Genomic DNA, 22,755 nt, shown 5'->3' on the forward strand with positions numbered 1-22,755 from the left:
CAAATGAGCGCCGAGGACTTTTTCCAAATGCATGGCGGTGGTAGCCGCCCACTTGAGGAAACATCGAATATTTGTCTACCCCTATCTAGACGATTGGCTCATAAAGGCCTCCAGTTATCTAGAGGCACAACAACATTTCAAATGGACTCTACAGCTGTTGCAGAAGCTCGGTCTTCAAGTAAATCTCCTGAAATCCACAGCAACACCTGTTCAGAGGTTGCATTACTTAGGGGCCATTATAGATACCAATCTAGGAAAGGTGTTTCCTTCGGAGGAACGACAATTATCGATTCTCCAAAAGTGCAAACAACTGCAAGAGACTCCACAGACCACTGCAAGAGTAATAGCTTCTCTACTGGGCTCGATGGCGTCTTGTATCCATCTCATTCCCAATGCTCGCCTCCATATGAGACCATTACAGGAAAACCTGGAGGATCAATGGAGTCAACTAATGAACGAATGGGAGAGCAAAGTCCTCCTTTCTCCCCACGCCCTACAGTCCCTCAAGTGGTGGTGTCTAACCGACAATCTCTTGGTGGGGATTCCGTTCCAACATCAGCCTCCAGCTCAAACCATCGTAACAGATGCGTCACTGCTCGGATGGGGAGCGCACATGGAACATCTTTGAGTCCAAGGCAAGTGGTCACAGAAAGAGAGTCTCTATCATATCAACCTGCTGGAGCTTTGCGCAGTCCACCTTGCGCTCAAAGCTTTCCTTCCCTCTCTGAGAGCGGAAACTCTCCTTCTCCAGACGGACAACGTGGACACTATGTACTACGTAAACAAACAAGGAGGCACCAGGTCCAGGATTTTATCCAGAGAGGCTCAGACAATCTGGCATTGGCTTCTAGCCAGGAACATGTCGCTAGTAGCAACTCACCTGCCTGGCATCCAGAATGTTCAATCGGATGCTCTCAGCCGCGTAATGGACGAGAACCACGAGTGGGTTCTACACGACGACGTCGTTCATTCCATTTTCGCACTATGGGGTACCCCCTCTATAGACCTATTCGCAACCCCAGAAAACAAAAAATGCCAAAACTTCGCCTCCAGATATTACCATCCAGGGACACTGGGGAATGCCCTGTGGATAAGCTGGTCAGGAGCATTTCTTTAAGCCTTTCCACCGCTTCCCCTGATTCCGGCGGTCCTCCAGAAGTTATCCAATGCTCAGTCCAAAATGATCCTGATTGGTCCGGAATGGCCACGCCAATGGTGGTTCCCAGACCTTCTTCACCGGTCACTCAAACCACACATCAGGCTCCCTTATTGTCCGGACCTGCTCACGAAGTTCAGAGGGCAGATATCCCATCCCAACTTCTCATCGTTGAGTTTGGCAGCATGGCTCCTGAGCTAGTGCAATATGGACACTTGAACTTACCTCAGGATTGTATGGAAATCCTGAAAGAAGCAAAGCGCCCTTCCACACGATCCACTTATGCAAGCAAGTGGAAGAGATTCTGCGTGTGGTGTTTAGACAACAACATTGACCCGATATCCTGCGGAGAGGAGTCTATTCTGCCATACTTGCTAAGTTTGGCAAAATTGGGCTTACAATTGTCATCAATAAAGGTACATTTGGTGGCTCTAACAGCATACAGAAAGAGCCCCTCACAAACTTCCTTTTTTCAAATCCCAGTTATTAAGGACTTCCTGGAGGGTTTAAAAAAGGTTTTTCCTCCCATTAGAAGACCATCTCCTCCATGGGAACTGAATGTTGTCCTATCGCGTCTGATGCTACCTCCATTCGAGCCAATACATAAGGCATCCCTTCAGCATCTCACATGGAAAACTGCTTTTCTGGTGGCAATCACTTCAGCGCGTAGGGTCAGCGAAATCCAGGCCCTTTGCGCTCAAGAACCCTACACGGTTTTTCATTCTGCGAAAGTGGTAATGAGGACTCATCCCAAATTTTTACCGAAAGACGTCTCCGATTTTCATGTGAACCAAACCATTTCATTAGCAACTTTTTTTCAAAATCCAGCTACTCCTGCTGAGAGAACTCTGCACTCTCTGGATGTAAAGAGGGTTTTGAAATTTTACTTGGACAGGACAAAATGCTTACGTAAATCACAACAGCTTTTTGTTAACTATGGCCCAGTTAGAACAGGGTTGGGCACGTCTAAGCAATCATTATCCAGGTGGATTGTTTCATGTATAATGTTATGTTATCAGTTAGCGAACAAGTCCCTCAGTGGTAGGCCAAAAGCCCACTCTACTAGAGGAAAGGCAGCTACTACAGCCTTGATGAGAAATATCCCTTTGGCAGAAATATGCAAGGCTGCCACTTGGAAGTCGGTCCATACCTTTACTCAGCATTACTGCCTTGATACAGACGCTAGGGCAGATGCGCAGGTTGGACAGGCCTTGCTTAAGAACTTATTTGCATAACTTTTGTGTTTTGGCAGTATTTTTTCTGTCTACTCCACCGCGGTTATGGGGATGGGCTTGCTAGTCTATTCAGTGCTTATGACTATACATGGAAATCCCCTACGAGAGAATTTACCTGTAACTCCAGTTCTCTCGTAGGGGTATTTCCATGATAGTCATAAGCAACCCTCCCTCCTCCCCGGTGGAGTTCACATAGAAAAGGTTGCCATAAATATTGTTGATGTTGGTACTCCAACAAAGGTTGTTCCAGGTTAAAAGCCTTCAAAAAGAACTGAGGTAACTGCCTTTTGCTGTGCATGATGGGATACAGGAAGACTTTACTTTCTTAAAGGCACAGTTCTATTTACATTCTGTATAATGGCAGCCTATGGGCTACACAGCCCTGCATTGTTTTATTCTCATCAGAGGTGTAAATAAAGTATGAGAATGTACTTGTTATTACATTTCTAGAATAAATAGGTGTTTGAACTTGAATTTACACTAATATTGATTTTTTTCTTTTCAACAATGTGGCCTGTGTAGCTGTTCACATAGGCTGCACAGTGTTATTCTTAAGTGTTTTTTGACAAACCTTTTTTCAAAGGGTTGGTATTTGCACTTAAGAATATACTTCACACCAGTGCTCCGGGTCCCCGCAGGCGCGCGGAACTATTCAGTGCTTATGACTATCATGGAAATACCCCTACGAGAGAACTGCAGTTACAGGTAAGAAACCATTCCATCTTTCTATCTTTTCAATGTTAAGCATGACATAAGTCGCATCCTTTTGAGCCATTAGTTGTTGTTGTCGCGTCAAATTAAAGGAAAAAAATATTTCCCTGGCACTGATGTGCTGCCACGGAACGCGACCCGCCTTCAGTGTCTGGAGTGTCCAACCCAACTGCATAATGGACCTGGTCTGACTCTGTCCATGATATAAAGAAGACATATCAGATCGTATAATGTCTATAGCAGAAGATACAATGTTGTTAATTGTATGTATCCTGTTGGACAAGGTGTGAATCCCATTATCCACAACAGCTAATGCCTTTTTCAGATTTTTCTGATATATCTGCCTTAACCGGGCTGCAGCCTCTTGTTGGGAAAGTTTCCATATTTAATTGTATACCTCAGACAAGAAACACTTCCTACGTGGTATCTTTGGGCATGACAAAAAATCTTGTAAGTCAGTGTTGTTAGACAGGAGACTGAGATGTGTCTTAACCGCATCTAGTGAGGATGACTTTAGCCACTGTTGGCCCAATTTACCTACATTATATGTTGTAATTATTTCAGCATGTTCTGGTGATATATAGCAAGGGTCTGACCTACTCGTTTGGAGCCCCCCTGAGGAGGTGACAAAACGTTGATGACACCCGTTGGTATCTAATGGCCACAATAACCACCCGCCTGGACGCGTCAATGAAGCATTAAACATACCATTCTGGACCCACTCATTAAGCTCATTAAATGTTGCAATCGTGTACTTTTGCCAGTTATTACATTTTGCAGGGGCAGGAATACTGGGCATTCTTAATTCTCTAATTGTTGCTAAGCCTAAACAACTTGTCTGTTGTACTGTTCCATTTAAAAAGATCATTTGAACGGGGATGAGACATGCTCTAAACAATGTTTCTCTACCCTTGGTCTGACAATTTTTTGTTCTCCAAACACTTTTCAAATGACCAATATTCATAACCTTCAATTGATAACCAGGAATAAAATACGCAAACTTTTCAAAATATGTTTTTGAACTCCCTTGTGGGGGAGTTGGGCAATGTTCCCATTGTGTATAATCAAATATCGTTTTTGGACTGCTCGCTTTATGTATGAAGTGGTGCCCATAATAATTATAGCAAAACATGTCACCATAATTTTCTTTAAACTGGTAAAGATCTTCATTTTCATAGACAGTATAATGTTGCAATTCTGTCATCATTGAATCAACTGTTTTCACATCCCAATCATCAGATACAATGCCTGGTAAAACTATTTTGTTCATGGATAACTTTAGTGCATAAGGTATTTGAATGATTTCAGTGGGACCATATATATCAAACATTACTTTGTCCCACACAATTCCATCAGGAATTGGTACTGCAGAAATGTTCACAGAAGACAAGTCTCTTCGAATCTTATGTGATGAAAAGTGTGGTTTCAAAACCTCCTCCACCTGTTCAACCGCTGATCTCTCGGGAAGAAAATGACCATGTATTAGCAAGAAAAAGAGGTAACGACAAAACCAATCCAAAGCAGGAAGGGTAGGACAGTCAGGGAAAGCCATACATAGTTCCATGGAACAAGGAAGTATGTTTCTTTAGGCCAATGTATCAGCTTACGTGCACCTGACAGGTCAGCAGTCGAAGAGGCAAACGAGTCTGATAGACTGTCGTTGTAGTAGGCAAAGTAACCAGAGGCAGTTCATGCAAAAGGCGTTGTCGTAGTCAGTGGAGAAGTTGGTGTTTCCTGTGGTGGTACACAGTAGACAGCACCATCCGTCTGGCTTGTAGTCATAGTGACTTGATCAAATATTTCTAAGTTGCTTGTTGTTAGTGGAACTAATGCAAGATTGTCATCATCCACCCTTCCCAAGCTCGGAGAGGCATCAGTGTTGGTATAAACAACTTGAAGCAGAACTTCTTCTCCAATAGTGAGAGGGATTCGGGAACTACTGGACGTTCCTCTTGGTCGGCTGTGTAGAATCGGCCACATGTTGTAGCTTGACATTGTCAATGGAAACAAAGCGATTTTCTTTGGCACCTGGTAACGGTGGTAGAATAGCAGTTCTGGTACCGTGTAACCCCAACACAGGGACTGGTGCTCGATAAGAAGGGCCAAATTCTTTTTTTACTGTGACCTTTTCACGCACAAGATCCCCAACTCTGGAAATCCAGCCAGTAGGTGTTACTGGCACATCCTTAATTCCTGTGGAGGCAGCACTTTTAGAAGATTTATCTTCATGGAACTGCTGTAATTCCTGTAAAACAGTGACACGGTCATTTATGTCAAAAGGTGTTTCAGCTACCTCCCCACCAGGACCATCAAGATCCGGAACAAACATTTGTGTTCCGAACAGGCACTCCTATGAAGTACGACCCCCCCAGGACCTTCTAGGCAGGTTATTTAGTGCTCTCTGAACTCCATACAGGTGGGTTAGCCAACTACGTCCCATACCTATGACTCTGGCCGTTAAGGATTGCTTTAAATCGTGGTTTAATCGCTCCACAACAGAATTTCCCTTGGGATGAAATGGAGACGAGTTCTGGAGCTGGACCTCCAACGAAGACATTGTGTCCCTGAATGCCCTTGAGACAAAAGCAGGACCCTGGTCTGAATGGAATGCCGCAACTGCATATGTACAGTCAAAGACTTGCAAATCTTTAATAACAGTCTGAGCCTCAGCCGAGCGTTTTGGCCACACCCACACAAATCTGAAGCAAGAATCAACAGCGACTAATATATATTTGTATGCACTATCAGGTGTTAATGGACCGCAATGATGGTCTATTTGATATTAAGAGGGGTGTCTGCGGCGGGTGCTTAGCCTTGGAAACTTTAATTTGTTGACAGATGTCACAACAAAGGACATACTGCTTAGTCTCTTTATAGAGACCAGGCCACCAATAACGGGCCTGAAATAGTGATATTGTAGTCGCCACGCCAGCGTGTGCGGATGCCACCCCTTCATGCGCTGCTTTAATCAATTGTGGTCTTATATCTTTATTGGGGATATCGCGTACGTCTACGCCTGAAATTTTAACTTCAGCGTTTAGCATACTTCCCATCAAGTATTGACATTTATTAGGAAATCCTTTAGGATAAGGCGTACCATCAAACGCAGCTTTTATGGCAGCCATAATGTCTGTGTCTGGTTTGGAACTCGAACGAGTCACTGCAGCTACAGTGGCAACTGCCACTGCCCACTTTGCGGCTTCATCAGCCAAAGTATTTCCAGCAACGGGTATTCCAACGCGCTGGTGTCCAAGTGTATGCACAACATGGACTTTTGAGTAGCGTCTCTTTCAGGTCTGCTACCTTCCCCCACAGAAGTCTGTGTTTTATGGTGTTGCCTTTTGAGTCTCAGTAATGCAGGTATTCATTAAAAGACTGGACCCAATAATATGAATCACAAACAATCAGTGTAAACTGTGTCGGATCCGTATGTTCTAGTGCCATCAGTAGAGCTTTTAGCTCAGCCTATTGTGCTATACAATCCCCTAAGGTCTGTGTATAGGTATGTTGGGGACAGAATTTCTCCCCCTCCATATAGCCGCTCACGACCGCACATGCAGAAGAATATTGATGTTTAGTTCCAATCGATGGTTGCGCAGAGCCATTGGTGTACATGACTACATGATATTGATCAATAGGCAATGTGTCAGGGGGAACTGGATATTCTACTTCATATTGTAGGAATTCCTGAGTTTGTAACTTTGGGTCGAAAATATAGTCTACATCAGTGGCTGTTAAAGACGTAGCCCATTGTATCCATCGTGGATGAAGTGCTTTCGTGTTCAGGATGCTAGCTTTTGTAACGGCATCTAGGGCCGGAATAGGAGAAACAACAGTAATGCGTTTTCCTTGGGCAAGAGGTCTTTCTTTAATAACAGCCATCTGCACAGCAGTGAGAATTTTCTCTGTGGGTGCAAAGCGTTGTTCAGCAGCTGAATACAGGTGTGATTTGTATGAAATCGGGACTGTCTCACCTTCATTAAATGTGACATAAGTAAAACCGATGGCCCCAGCTATTACCCTGATGACCAAATGTGTCTAATTGTCCCGTGTGTGTAAATATTTTGCTGCTAGCATATCTGCCTGTAACTCGTGAAGAGTATGTGTATGTTCCATTGTCCAGAATTTACTTGAAAAATCAGGACGTATTAACTCATATAAGGGTTTTATGTGTAGCATAAACAGGAATGCATGTTCTGCCAAAATTTTGAAAGCCCAACAATGATTGTAGTTTTTTAATTGTATTTGGTGGTTGCAGTTGTGCAAATTTTTCTAAAAATTGTGGCGCTAGGCTCTTGCCTTCATTCGACAGCTCATATCCCAGGAACAGGACACTGAGGAAGGCAATTTTTGACTTTTTAAAGTTAAATTTGTAGCCTAGTTCGGCAAACCCTACAACAATGCGGGCTAGCCATCTTAAATGTTGTAGTAACTCGTCATCTATGAGATATATATCGTCCACATATGACAAAGCTTCAGGGTCTATTGCATGTAAAATAGCAGTCACACGAGCTGCAAACAGTCCTGGGCTGTTCTTATACCCCTGAGGCAAACGACAGAATATTTTTCTGAGAGCCTAATGCGCTAAAGCTTGTTAAGTTTCTGCTTTCAGGTGCTATATTCTGGCAGAAGAACCCATTCGAGATATCTAAAGTTGTTTTATATCTTTTCCGCACAGTGTTGCTCATTAGTGCAGTGCTATGTGAGTTCTGTATAGCATATGTACGTGTATGTCCATTTAAATGTCTGTAGTCTAAGACTATTCTGTATGAATGGTCCGGCTTAGCTACAGGAAATAAGGGGTTATTCATCGGTGAGACACAGGGTTCAAGCACACTCTGGTATTCTAATTGCGTAAGTATTTCTCTCACCGGTGCCCTTGCTTCATGTTTGATTGGATACTGCGGTTGTGGCTGAAGTTCACTTTTAATGGGAATGACATGGTATGGAGAATCCCTATCCCACCCTACGTGATTTCTATATAACGCTGGTGCTTGTGCTAGAGCCCATTCTGTAGAATAGGAATCAGCGAGTTCTTCTGGAACAAGGGGCGAGAAGGAAGGTTTAATAACCTCCTCTCCATATGGGAAGGTGGGGACAAAATCAGACGGCCAATCTTGTTCTGCCAACAAAATGTCATATATTTATACTACACGGTCCCAGAAGATCGCATGTATGCACCGTTCAATGTCTCCTTCCAATTGTAAAGTTACTCTATACACCCTATTGGGTTCAGAGACACACATGTCGGCTGTTTCTACTTGTATAAAGTCATCAGTTGCTTTCACCTCCAGATGCTCTAGAAGATTCAGGCAAACTATTGTGACTTCTGCCACGCTGTCTAGCAGTGCTAGAGCCCACTTCTTGTTCTTCAAGAGAACCCTCTTCCTGAGTGGCATGTCTAACTGAGACAGCTGCCACCTTTTTCTTATAAAAATGTTGTTTTTGTTGTACTGGTTTCTCTTCCTTCTTAATAGAAACCTCCGAAGTGCGTTGTGATTCCTGTCTCCGTTTCACGTACTCTGTTCTCCGCTCTGATTGCCCACCTCTCTCATTTCTCTTTTCCAATGAGTCCTGAAAGGAACGAGATTGGCGTGTATCAGTAGATTGATATCTATCAGGCGTTTTTATATTCTCTCTATTTCTGAGATTATACCTATTCTGTGGGATCTCCGTGCGTAGAGATTCTCCCCTTTCTTTTTTAGGCGTTTGTTGTTTTTATCTCCCAGCGTTTCTTATTACCCTCAGGTTGTTGTTTAGCATTGTCTCTATTAATTTTACACTGAAATCGAGGTTCTCTTCTAGGGGATCCTCATCAATAGTCATAAACATTGAATATTCCCGCCCTCGTGCGGGGACCCCGGAGCATACATAAAATACACACGTGTATAAGTATGAAAATATACACGAAAAATATATAGCATTTTTAGTAGACAATTTTCATACCAAACCCATATATACATATGTACAACAGCAGTGCAGACTATAATGATTAACAGGCTAAAATGCTTTATTTCTATGGATTTTTTTTTTTTTTTTTAAAACACTCCCTTTCAAATTTACAAGAAGAAAAGACTTTCCAAAGCCCCATAGCTGGGCCCAGGGAAAGAAGCAGTAGCAACACCAGTGAAAAAATAGAAAAAACTACATTGAAAACAATGGAGCATTATTAGCCAATAGGCTGCATGCAGGTTAATACAGCAGAATCACAAAATTTGGCACCGTGCCTTTAAGACCCTGAGCACCTCCAGTATCTCACCATGCCTCAGGGGTGAAGGAGAGGTGACAGTTGGTTCACAGTTAGGTCAGTTCTTTTTTCCGGCTTCTTCTGAGAGGATCCTGGAGCATTGAGCTCTCCATTTTTCTGAGTTTTTCACAGAAAAATATTTAAAAACAGCATTTATTCTACCTTCACTCGACGTTTTACACCTTTGTCTGAGTCAAGGGACTTTTTCCTGACTGGAAAATGCCTTCTCTTTTTGTGAAGTGCCCTTCCTGTGGGAAGAAGAAGGCCCAGTCTGATCCACACTCTCTCTGTACAGTGTGTTTACCTCAGAATCACTGCCCTGACACCTGCAGACACTGCAAGAACATGTCAAAAAGGACTCTGAAAGACAGAGAGAAAATCAGGCTTCATGGTCTTCATGAGAGGCAAAAGACATCATCCTCTTCACTTCCCAGGCAGCCAACAGGCCATTCTCAGGAAAGACAGGCTAGATCAACGTCAGCTGGTAGGAAGGTGACTGTCTGTTCCCTGTCAACTTCATCGCTGCCACAGTCGCATCATCACAGATCGCCGTCAACGGCGACCCGACTGACGTCGATGGATACGACGTCGAAGGTACATAGCCATCATAAGGGCAGATCTCTGTCGACGGCAACCCACCGATCGACGTCGAGCCAGCACTGCCGTGCTCATTCGACGTCAAAGGCCTCACATCCCTCGACGGCACGGAAGACGACGTCGAGATCGCCTCAACGGCGAGAGCAGAGACTTCCGTCGTCAGCGGCCCATCACTCGACGGCGAGGCACACGACGTCGAGCAGGTCGCGTTCAAGGGACCACTGATCACAGTCGAGGCACTCAACGTCGAGACCTGAGCAGCCCACGGTACTCCCTTCGACGTCGGTACATCTGTGGACGTCAATACAGGTGCCGCCTATCTTGCAAGGAGAAGAGCGTCGGTTACCACCGGCTGATAAGAACATCACTCCAACAAGTCCAGTGGTCTCCATAAGGAGTGGATCGTCGAGGCAGTCAAGAGCAGCATCGTCTGGGCACATCTCGCCCATAAACCTATCGCCAACGTGGTTGGAGAGTCTTAATAAAACACCTGCTTCTCCAGACTCTCAATACTCTCGAATGTACTCACTGTCGGCTTCTCTCCCGAGGACACCATCGCCGACAGCGCATACAGAACGGCCTCGTTCTGCGTCTCGCCAGTCTGCCACTAGACCTCGGCGCCCTACAACAAGATCTAGGAGCAGGTCACGCTCCCAGAGAAGATCAAGATCAAGATCGCGCCGCCACAGGAGGTCTCCTTCTTGGTCCACATCGTCGGGGTCTTCAGTAAGAGGGTACTCCCCAACTCTAACGGATTCTCCACCAGCTAGAGCTTCCCCGGTGGACGACATCACACCTTTCAACGAGGTGCTTCTCAGGGGGGCACAAAAGCTGAATATTGAGGTCCCAGAGCCTTCAACCTCCTCGTCGGTAATCTTTGAAACCTTGCAACAGAGGGCGGTTTCAAAGAAATTGTTACCGCTGGTGCCTGGTCTTCTACAACCAACCATGGAGACTTTTTTAGCACCAGCAAACCTCTGGTCAGTTCCCGCTAGGATCTTAAAGAAATACAAGGCATCTGATCAAGATCCTTTGTTTCTCAGGGCTGATCCACCACCAGACTCAGTCATATTGGCCGCAGCCCGTAAGACACATTCAGTGGCGTCATCCTCTACGGTTCCACCGGACAAGGAGAGTAGACACCTGGACTTTCTGGGGAGGAAGATGTGTGGCACAGCGGAGTCAATGATGAAGGTCTCCAGCGCCTCCGCACTCCTAGGTAGATACGATCGCTCACTCTGGGACTCACTGAGCAGGTTTGCAGAAAAGCTGCCTAGAGAGGACAGACAGGGTTTTCAGGAGATCCTTCAGGAGGGAAGTCTGGTGTCCAATCAGATCATTAGTGCGGCAGCAGATGGTGCAGACTTGGCAGCACATGGTTACGCGCATGGGGTCTGTGCAAGAAGATCTTCCTGGCTAAGATTAAAACAGGAAGCGCAGCAGCGTATCTTGAATCTTCCGTTTAACGGAAACTCGCTATTAGGGACCCACACAGATGAGGAGATGGTGCGTATGAAGGCGAAGGTGGACACCATGAGGGCAGTGGGCCTCGAGAGGAGGAAAGACTTCAGGTGAAGGTACAGGCCTTACAACATGCGCCCGTTCCAACAGAGGGTTCAAACCCCTCATTGGTCTCAGAGACCACAACAGAAACAAGGGCGTCCCATCTTCCAGTCTCTTAAAGCCACAAGAGACCGAGGTTCGAGTAGACCTCAGCAGTATACCCCCAAAACCCCCGCAAAACAATGAGGATTTGCTTCCCTTAACACCGTACACCACTCCAGTTGGGGGAAGTATCACAGCGTTCATTCACGAGTGGAATGGCATAACAAAAGTCGAATGGGTGCTGAACATTGTAGAGAGTGGATACTCTCTTCTTTTCCGCCAACCTCCTCCTCACTTGCCACCAACCAAATCCAGTCCTGCTCACATGAGCTTATTACGCAAAGAGGTTTGTGCCCTGTTACAGAAAAAAGCAATAGAAAAGGTTCCAGTCGCACAAAGAGGAAAGGGGGTGTACTCCCGCTATTTTATTACACTCTGGTAACGGATGCGTCGCTTAAGGGCTGGGGAGCTCATCTGGGTTCCTTTCAAGCTCAGGGCCTGTGGTCCAACAAAGAAAGGGAGTACCATATCAACCTGCTGGAGCTCAGAGTGGTTCATCCGGCTCTCAATCATTTGCTCCATCGATTCAGGGAAAATCTCTCCTGGTACAAACGGACAACACAACGACAATGTATTATCTGCACAAGCAAGGAGTGACGAGATCCCTTCCCCTGTCTCGGGAATCTCAGGCCATTTGGCATTGGCTCATAGCAAGGAGAATGTCTCTGAGAGCAATTCACCTCCCAGGACGGCAAAACGTGGAGGCGGACTTCCTAAGCAGAACCCTCGAGGACACCCACGATTGGGTTCTTCACGACAAAGTTGTTTCCTGAAACAGAGTTGGGGAGGCTAAGCTGAGAGCAAAAATGCTCCACAAATGAAAAGGGAAGCTTTGTCTAACACAAGCCGGGAGGGAACTAAAAAAAAGTCCCCCAAAGAACAGATAAACAAGACAAAGCATAACTATACAGTAGTTGGTCCCTGCTCCCAAAGAGAAAAAGGAGGACCAAATAGCCATTACTGACCACTAGCAAGCAAGGATTTTTAATTGACACTGAAACTAACAAATCAAATTGTTTGAAGCCCATAAGAAGTATAAGTATACTAAAGTATACAACAGGCCGTACACGTACGCTTGACCTAATGCGCAAAGGAGACTAAAGGCAAATTAGAGGGCAATAAGAGCAGTAATGAGCAGAAGAGACAAAAGGCAAATCAGGGGGCGATAAGAGCAAAACGAGAATAAAAAAGGCAAAACAGAACAGAGGGCAATAAGAGCAAAGATGAGCAGAAGAGACAATAAGGGGGCAGCAAGAGACGGGCAGCAAGAGAGTAGTGTGTGGAGAGTGGACTGTAGGCAGACTGGTAAGGAGACCTGTTGCAGGGGCCGCTGGCACAAGAAGCTGTTCCTCCCATGACTGTTACTGGTATGCTCATGTCTCATTCCTACATTGTCCACAATAAAAATACATCTTTGTCATTACGACCACTGGTGTCACCGATTCTCCGGAATGCAATCAAAAAAGTGTGTCTCAAGATGTGCACAAAGTGTAATTTACAACATTAAAAACCAGTATTGCACTATTTTCAATCTCTTGAGTGCTACCACTGTCCAGATGTTATGACACAGACAGCAGATGTTTGGTCACTGTCACGGTCAGTGTGACACGCCACCAGCCATATTTAGCTAAACAACCAAAGGAAATTGCCTCATTGTATCAGTATCTGTCAGGCAGAACAACTCATGGTAAAGCCATATTATATCTATACTCCAAAAAAAGGGGGTGAGGGGAAAAATGTCCTTGTCCGCCCTCCCAAATAACGAAATCACTATCACACTGAGGACAAGGAAATTTGTAAATGCCTGCAAGGTGAGATCTCTACCTATATATCAGGCACCACTAGGGTGTTAAAATTTGCCCTCACCCACTAATAGTGGCTTGCTTCATCATCAGGCGTTGCTTCCACATCCTTGCGAAGGCCCATGTCAATATCATCTTTACATCATCACGTTCTACAAACACCCATATGTCATCACATTTGTCGAAAGAACCACTTACCACACAGGTGCCACATAAAGAAGGACATAATGCTTCGTTCAGCTGACACATGTCTGTCACTCACAAATGCTGGGCAGGATTTGGCAGTAAACATCAACTATGTGGGCCCTTGTATTCAAAACAATATCAGAAAAGTCAGATGAAAAAGCTCGTTTTCTGCCTTCTAACTTTCATACTTCTCTTTTCTTTCTGTTGGTATGACTTTGTGCACCCCTCACCATACCACAACTCTGTTCACCTACTAAAGACATTTTCTGCCTTGGGGATTGAGTCTAAGGATGACACTGTATCCACAAGTGAAGGCCATACTACTGTCCGGGGAAAACTTTCCTGCTCCTGCAGGCTACCAGCTTGGCTGTACACACCATTTCAGAGGACAAGGAGTGTGTTGCCTAATGGAGGATGTTCCACTCACCACTACAAAATTGCCAGTCACCCGTCTTTCTCATCAAGTTATTCTCCAGACTGCAAGCATGCAGATGCATGCACCAAGGCCAAATAATCTTTGCCCATTATGGTGTGCTGTCATGCTTAGATGTGTTCTAGTGTTTTATTATTATATATTGCCATAAGCACCAGGGCTTAATACAGGTTTCCTAGAGCTAACACAATTTTGCTTCACTAGTGTGTTTTACTGGAGCAGAATTTCACAGAATAAAGGCCCTCATTACAACCCTGGTGGTAAATCCCGCTTACCGCCGTGCAGAAGACTGCCAACATACGGCTGCGGCCGTGGAATTCCGCTACAGGCATTACGACCCACAGCCCGGAATCCGCCATACTACAGACACCCACACAAGTCTGCTACAACAGAGGTCAGTGATAAACTGGCGATAACAAAACCGACACCGTCACGCCAACAGGAAAATGCCCACACTATCACGACCCATGAATCAACGCGGCGGTCTTTCAACCGCGGTAATCCATTGGCTTTACACACCGCTGCGCTCAAAATACACACACTAACAAAACACAACCACATTGGACAATTCGAAATACACACACCTGATACACATACACACACCAACCCACACATCCAATCCAATATAAAGCACACACCCACATCACCCACAAACCCTTACTACCAAAATTTTGAAAGCAGGCCACAGAGAGACACTACCAAAAACAACACCAGCATCCACAGACACACAACACCATCACTTACACAACATCCACGCACCTCAAACAACACACACCAACACACACCCTCACACATCACAACAGACACCACCTCACACATCACCCACTCCACATCATGGCACCCAATGACACCCCAGGTTCTCTGAGGAAGAGCTCAGGGTCATGGTGGAGGAAATCGTCCGGGTAGAGCAACAGCTATTCGGATCACAGGTACAGCAGACCTCCATTGCAAGGAAGATGGAGCTATTGCGCAGAATCGTCGACAGGGTCAACGCAGTGGGACAGCATCCAAGAACACGGGATGACATCAGAAAGAGATGGACAACCTACGGCGGAAGGTGCATTCCGTGGTCTCCACACACCAGATTGCTGTACAGAGGACTGGCGGTGGACCCCCACCTCCTCCCCCACAACTAACAACATGGGAGGAGCAAGTCTTGGCTATACTGCATCCTGAGTGCCTCGCAGGAGTAGCAGGAGGACTGGACTCTGGTAAGGCAAATGTTTACTACTATTTCCCCCCCACCCTACCTGCATCCCATCACATACTCCCACCCCTACCCTCACACCCATTACCCCAACAACCCACAGATACCCCACCAACACAACCCACACATCCCAAAAACAAGCCCTGCATGTAACACCAATGCATGGACACCCATCACTCAAGCATGTCCACTACAGACACTCACTCATGCCCCAAAATCACCAATCATACAAGGACCAAGCCAATAATGGAAGCACTGGAGTATAGGGTCAACCACCTATTGTACACGATGGCACACACAGATACAATAATTATGCATTTACACCCCAACAGGACCCCTACCCAATGCCACCGGACAGGAGGTGCCAGACATATCCAGTCCCCCCACAGAAGAGGCCCACAGTGATGACAGCAGCTCTTCACAACTGGATCAAGATGACCAGCCCGGCCCATCTGGGACCTCGGGACAGTCAGTTGCCCTGACACTGTCACAAGCCACCACAGAGCCTCCCCCCTCAGGAAACCCCAGCACAGCACCCACCCAGCGGGCCCATCCCTCTGTCCCCAGGACACGTCAATCAGCAGTGTGTCCACCACTACAGGGAACCCAGGCAAACCCACCAACCCAAGAAAATCAGGGACCTGGGGGCAGTGGCACTGGGCACACAGTTCAGGGGCTAGAGGCACAGGATCACAGGGAAACTGGGAGGACTGCTGTGCGACAGGGGGAGGATAGGCCCAGGGAACCCACTCTCCACGAGGCACTCTCCAACATCATGGGAGCTTACCATCATTCCCAGGAGACAATGGCAACGGTACTGGCCAAGTTTCAGGAGACGCAGCGGCTGCAGGAGGAACACTACCTTGGGATCAGGGAGGACTTGAAGTCCATTAACACCACCCTGGTCACCATTGCAGGGGTGCTGGCAGACCTCGCCAACACCAGGAGGGACACAGTGGCCCAACAAGGGGCCCCTGACACTAGCCTGGACGATGAACAGCCCTCCACCTCCGCCGGCGCTAGTGGACAGGAGGCACCGCCACAGGAACAATAGGACACCAGCCCAGCACCCCACCCTCTGTAGATGGAGAACCACCCCGCAAACGGTCCCTGAGATCCAGGAACAAGACAGAGAACATTGCCAAGACCCCCGCCAGGAAATGAGACCCCCCTAAATGTCACCCTTCTGTCCCACTATGTCATCCTGTCCATCCTTAAACATCCATTGCTCCACTTCCTATGCCCCTTTGGACAATGCACCTGTGAACCAAATAGACTGGACCCTGCCATGGACATTCCTCCACCATCACCCCAGCCCATTTTACAACCCCCTCCACTTATTTGTACAGGAATAAACACACTTCAATCCCAAAACAATCTGTAGTCAGTCTGTGCTTTCACAAATGTGTAATTCCAATAACTATGGAATATAGCAATGTTAATTTACTTGTTCACATACCAATGTAACACAGCTGTAAGCCAGCAGTAAACATAGCTGAGGGCACAAAGTGGGACCCAAATCTGTGAAATGGAAAGTCAAAGTGACAAGTCAGGGTCCATACACTAAATGAAAAGGACACACTTATGCTAGTTCCAACAATAGAATGAGATGTGGGAAGCAGTGGCATCTTCTTACCTGTGTCTCACTGGAAGTATTGCCTGATGATGTTGTTTCAGTTGTCGAAATCCTTTTCTTCTCCCTCCTCTTCTTCACTGTCCACAGGCTCCACAGCTGCCACAAGACCACCATCTGGCCCATCTTCCTGCAGAAAAGGCTTGTGGCATCGCAAAGCCAGATTGTGCAGCATATAGCAGGCCACGATTATCTGGCACACCTTCTTCTGTGAGTAGTAGAGGGATCCACCTGTCAGATGGAGGCACCGGAATCTGGCCTTCAGGAGGCCGAAGGTGCGTTCGATCACCCTCCTAGTTTGCCCATGTGCCTCATTGTAGCATTCCTCTGCCCTTGTCCTGGGATTCCTCACTGGGGTCAGTAGCCATGACAGGTTGGGGTAACCAGAGTCACCTGCAAATGTCGAGGGACAACTGTTAGACACACACTAACCCTTAGGGACAACTCCATACCCAGACACCTATGTCAACTGTATTGGGACCTTGACCTCACCTATTAGCCACACATGGTGCCTCTGGAGTTGGCCCATCACATAAGGGATGCTGCTATTCCTCAAAATGTAAGCGTCATGCACAGAGCCAGGATACTTGGCATTGACATGGGAGATGTACTGGTCTGCCAAACACACAATCTGCACATTCATTGAATGGTAGCTCTTCCGGTTTCTGTACACCTGTTCATTTCTGCGGAGGGGGGAACAAATGCCACATGTGTCCCATCAATGGCACCACTGATGTTGGGGATATGTCCCAGGGCATAGAAGTCACCTTTCACTATGGGCAAATCCTCCACCTGAGGGAAAACGATGTAGCTGCGCATGTGTTTCAGCAGGGCAGATAACACTCTGGACCACACGTTAGAGAACATTGGCTGGGACAACCCTGATGCCATGGCCACTGTTGTTTGAAAAGACCCACTGGCCAGGAAATGGAGTACAGACAGGACCTGCACTAGAGGGGGGATTCCTGTGGGATGGCGGATAGCTGACATCAGGTCCGGCTCCAACTGGGCACACAGTTCCTGGATTGTTGCATGATCAAGTCTGTAAGTGATAATTATGTGTCTCTCTTCCATTGTCGACAGGTCTACCAGGGGTCTGTACACCGGAGGATGCCGCCATCTCATCACCTGCCCCAGCAGACGTGCCCTATGGAGAACAGCGAGCAGAGAGTCATCCAACACTGAGGTATCACAATGTTTTATTTTCAGAAACATAATTAATCCGCAATGTGCCGTTATTTGCCTATATTCCTGGCCTAGATAGGTGTGACGCTGTTTACATCCATCCCATGTGGTCTCCTGAAATGGGCTGCCTGACCTGTAAGGTGGGACAAGGGGATATGAGGTAACTGCGCTGGCGTTGTACACCGGTGCGGTGGGCAGTCGAAGACCACGGCGCAATTCAGCATTGGTTAACATTGGGCCATATGGGTCCCAGGAGCCAATAACGATGTACGTCGGCGGTGACGGTACGCACCGCTGCGGACGTGACCGCCATTTTCTGTCTGTTCACTCACTTGATACCTGACCTTCAACAGGAGAGGACCTACACTGCAAGTGCTGCTGTGACCTCAGTCTGGAAGCGACAATGGCTCATGTGTCTGGGGAAAGGGCCCCTGCTTTCACTTCTGAGGAGTTGGAGAAACTAGTGGATGGGGTCCTCCCTCAGTACACGCAACTGTACGGTCCTCCAGACAAATAGGTGAGTACACTGTGAGCATGCTGCATGGGCAATGCCTGTTTTGAGTGGTGTGGATGGAAGATACATGGGGGGGCTGAGGCCTTCATGTGCGGATGGGGAGTGTATGTGCGTCAGGGCAAGGGTGGGAACTGGGGGGCAATGAGCATGACGGTCCGGACGGGTAAGTAATTTCCTTTTCCCCCTGTACCATTCCTCTAGGTCAGCACCCACCAGAAGAAGGACATTTGGCGTGCCATCGCCAAGGACGTCCGGACCCTGGGGGTCTACCACAGACGGAGCACCCACTGCCATAAAAGATGGGAGGACCTGCGCCACTGGAGCAGGAAGACGGGGGAAGCCCAGCTAGGGATGGCCTCCCAACGTGGGAGAGGTGCCCGTCGCACCATGACCCCCCTGATGTTCCGGATCCTGGCAGTGGCATATCCAGAGTTGGATGGGCGCTTGAGGGCATCACAGCAGCCACAAGGGGGTGAGTACACTCTCATTCAGCTGACTCTGCAAGCATTACGAGGTGTCTGGGTAGGGAAGGTGGGCAGTGGGTTTCCCTAGGCCAGGGCGAACTTGATGAAAATGTAGTAGCCGAACAAGATCCAATCTTGAATTTAATTCAATTGGGAATTGAAATTGATTAAAGATGTCCAAGTAATTTCAAACCTAAATCGACTTTCTCAACACCAGTGAACTGTGATGCAATTAATGTTTTTGAGAAGGGTGTAATTGGACTTTTGAAATCTTTAAGGCACGTTAGAAGGTCGAAATATGACAATTTACAAAATAAACACCGAAAAGCAATTGAGTCTTTACAGATTGACGATAGTATAATAATAAAAAAGTCTGATAGAAAAGGAAATGTTGTAATCTTATCCAGAGAGAATTACTTAAAGGAAGGGTTAAGGCAACTGCAAGATAAAGAAAGCTATTCAGTTGTTGATAGGAATGAAATGTTAATAGCAAAGAAAAAAGTGTTTGACAAATTAGATGAATGGAAAGAATTAGGACTAATTGAATGGGAGGAATATCAGTTTTTGAAGGTAGAATTCTCTAAAACAGCAGCAATTTATTTCCTACCTAAGTTACATAAGAACGCTAAGGAGCCACCTGGGAGACCTATTGTGTCTTCTAAAGGGAGCATGTTGGAAAATGTCTCCAAATATGTAGATTATTTTTTGCGTCCTTTTGTGGAAGCCTTACCCTCATACATTAAAGGCACTAGAGATTTTTTATGGATAATTAATGGAATAGGATGGGAGGAGGATTACCTTCTACTAAGTTTGGACGTTAATAGTCTTTATACATGTATACTACATGAGAAGGGTATTGAGGCAGTGAGATTTTTCTTGAGGGCGAGGTCATTATCGTATCTTTTACATACTGAAAGGTTATTAGATATGGTGCAGATGTGTCTGACTTATAATTTTTTCATTTTTAATAACACATTATACTGTCAACGTCGGGGGACTGCGATAGGGACCTGTTCCCTCTCAGCTATGCAGATTTGTACATGGGTTGGTGGGAGGAACAGGTTGTCTGGAACATCACAGGTTTTGAAGACTGAGCAGTCCTGTGGGTGTGGTATATTGTTGACACTTTTTGTATTTTGAAAGGTAATAAGGAATCCACTAAGAATTTTGTTGAAGAACTGAATGATAACCAATTGAATTTGAAGTTCAGCTGTACAATGAATTTATTTGAGTTGGAATTTTTAGATGTGAAAATTAAGGTAGTCAATAAAGGATTGGAATGTGAATTATATAGGAAAGATACAGCAGGTAACAGTCTACTTCATGCCATGAGTAGTCACCCCCAAAATCTGATTCACAGTATCCCTTATGGAGAGCTCTTACGGGCTAGAAGTAATTGTAGTTTGGATGCCACATTTGAGAATGAATTTAAAGTTATAACGAGAAGATTCAGTGAAAGAGGTTACTCGCAGGCTGTAACTGAAAAAGCCGTGAGGAGGGTAAGACAGATCAGAAGGGATGATCTTCTGGTCGATAAGATGGATGATAATAAAAACAAAAGTACAAAGATAAGATTCATTACTTCATATCATGATAGAATAAAGGAAATTAAGAAAGCTTTTTCAAAATTTTGACCATCTCTTAAAACAGATGAGAACATAGGCAAATTATTAGATGAGTACCCGGCTTTCACTTTTAAGAGAAGTCGGTCCTTGAAAGATATGCTGAGTCACAGTTTAATATCTAGTACTGAAAAGGTGAAACCTATTCAACGGTTTTTCACTTGTGGTAAATGTAAAGCTTGTAACTGCAAAGAGGTAAATTTTCCGGGGACAAAAAAAAAACCTTTATAATAAGGAAACATCTATCTTGCTCTTCGGATTACTGTGTTTATGCTTTAAAATGCCCATGCAATAAATGTTTCATTGGTAGCACAATACACATGGCTAAAAGGCGAATTTTGGAAACATATGAGAGCAATTTAGGAATGAAGATAAATCATACCCAGTGGCGAGACATTTTAAGAAACATCATGATAAAAATGTAAATAAATTAAAATTTATGGTCCTGGACAGGGTCAAAATGAACGTGAGAGGAGGTAATAGGACGTTAGACTTAAGAAAATTAGAGTCACGGTTGATTATAAGATGTAATACAATGGAGCCAGGGGGAATAAATAAGGATGAGGAATTATTCCTAAACTAATTACAAAAGTCGTGAAACATATATTAGGAATGTGTTATAAACCTTTATAGAATTTGTTTAGGTTTTTGTTGTTGAAATGTTTCTTTTTTCATTTCTATTGCTGATAGGAGGCATGACTGCCTAAATAAGAAGCAAAGGAGCTATTATATCTGTAAGAAATCCAGGACTACTTAAAGATGTAAATATAAGAAGAAGAGCCGTAGATATTGTGTGTGAGTATAAGTGTATAAAATACATAATGTAGAAATAAATATACAATAATAAATGATAATGTTTTGATAGAGGGGATTTAATAAATGCATTGGTTTGATAATAACAAATAAGTCTGTATAAATCAGTTTTGGGTGTATTGAAAGAAAATAATGTTTTTGCCCTTATGCAGTATAGTAATTTTTAGATGTAGTAATACATTTTAAGATGGCCACCAATATTTTGAAACGAAAGTAGTCCGTTCTTTATGTTTATGTTTATGGTTTTAGTTATAATGGAAATGGGAGAAGGGCTCAGAATATCTCTGTGAACAAGGGAGCTGAGTCTCCTGAAACGCGTTGGAGTGCATTTTTGCCATTTTGTTTGTCTGCCTGATTAAAAAACCTTGGACTGAAGCAAGTAAGTGACTGGGATGTTGTCTTCTTTGTTGAAGAAGCAATTCTGGTGATTTGATATAATATATATATATATATATATGTATATATATTATTACGCCTATATGCCGCTAGGTAGTTATAGTTAGGACCATGTTTCCACAGAAAAAGTGTTTTTTGACTTGACATATCTTTGGCACCGTTTGAGGAAACTTCAAGATTTTATTTTTTTAAGTGTTGCGGTTATTCTTGTTCCACACCAAACATTTTGGGGTGATGTGTGAAGTGTGCCGAGGAAAAGGGGGGTGAAAAAAGTTGTGTTTCCCTTGTTAATTCCCATGACATTTAGACCCATCTACAGCCCGAACCACTGGATGGAATTACACTAAATTTGGCAGAGAGCTAGCTTTCGGTACACAGATATTTTGCATATTTGGAGTAAATCTATCCAGTAGTTGTAGAGATATTTAAGGAAATCTGGCTGCGAATAATGACGAGCTGGTGCAGGGAAATGCACAGCTTTGATTGGCTGCCAACACTTCAAATCAGGAAGTGTTGGCAGCCATTTTGGGACTGAGCCTTGGCTGAGTCCCACTAAAAAATGTAAACAAAAAAAAAAGGAAAAAGAGCCAGGGTAGAGACACCCTGACCCCTTAGCTCTGTTGGTGGGGTCCTAAAGGGACTCCCTCAGGGCCCTCCCCCCTGTAGCCCCAGGAACCGTTAGCTCCTCGGGCGACAATCAACATTAATGTGGGGGCCGCCCCACATTAACCCAAACTGATTTATGCAGCCCCTGGAACCACCACCTCCCCCGGGCTTTAAACAACTAGTATGCGGAGGGGCTCCAGATTCCCCCCCACCCCACTGCAGCCCCAGGGACTACCACCTCCCCGGGACTGTTTTTATATTGTGTGCGGAGGAGGGGCTGGGC

At 45.3% G+C, this 22,755-nt stretch overlaps 1 long non-coding RNA gene across 1 annotated transcript in view; it reads left to right on the forward strand.

Annotated features, from left to right (window-relative positions):
- The window catches only part of LOC138283717 (uncharacterized), a 383,289-nt gene that overhangs the window by 160,528 nt on the left and 200,006 nt on the right, over positions 1–22,755 (forward strand). The window contains exon 2 of the long non-coding RNA XR_011201294.1: positions 21,348–21,452. This is a non-coding gene — a long non-coding RNA (uncharacterized lncRNA). The remainder of the gene's footprint in view (positions 1–21,347; positions 21,453–22,755) is intronic.

The sequence above is a fragment of the Pleurodeles waltl genome, chromosome 3_1 (assembly GCF_031143425.1).
Source record: "Pleurodeles waltl isolate 20211129_DDA chromosome 3_1, aPleWal1.hap1.20221129, whole genome shotgun sequence".
NCBI lineage: Eukaryota > Metazoa > Chordata > Amphibia > Caudata > Salamandridae > Pleurodeles > Pleurodeles waltl.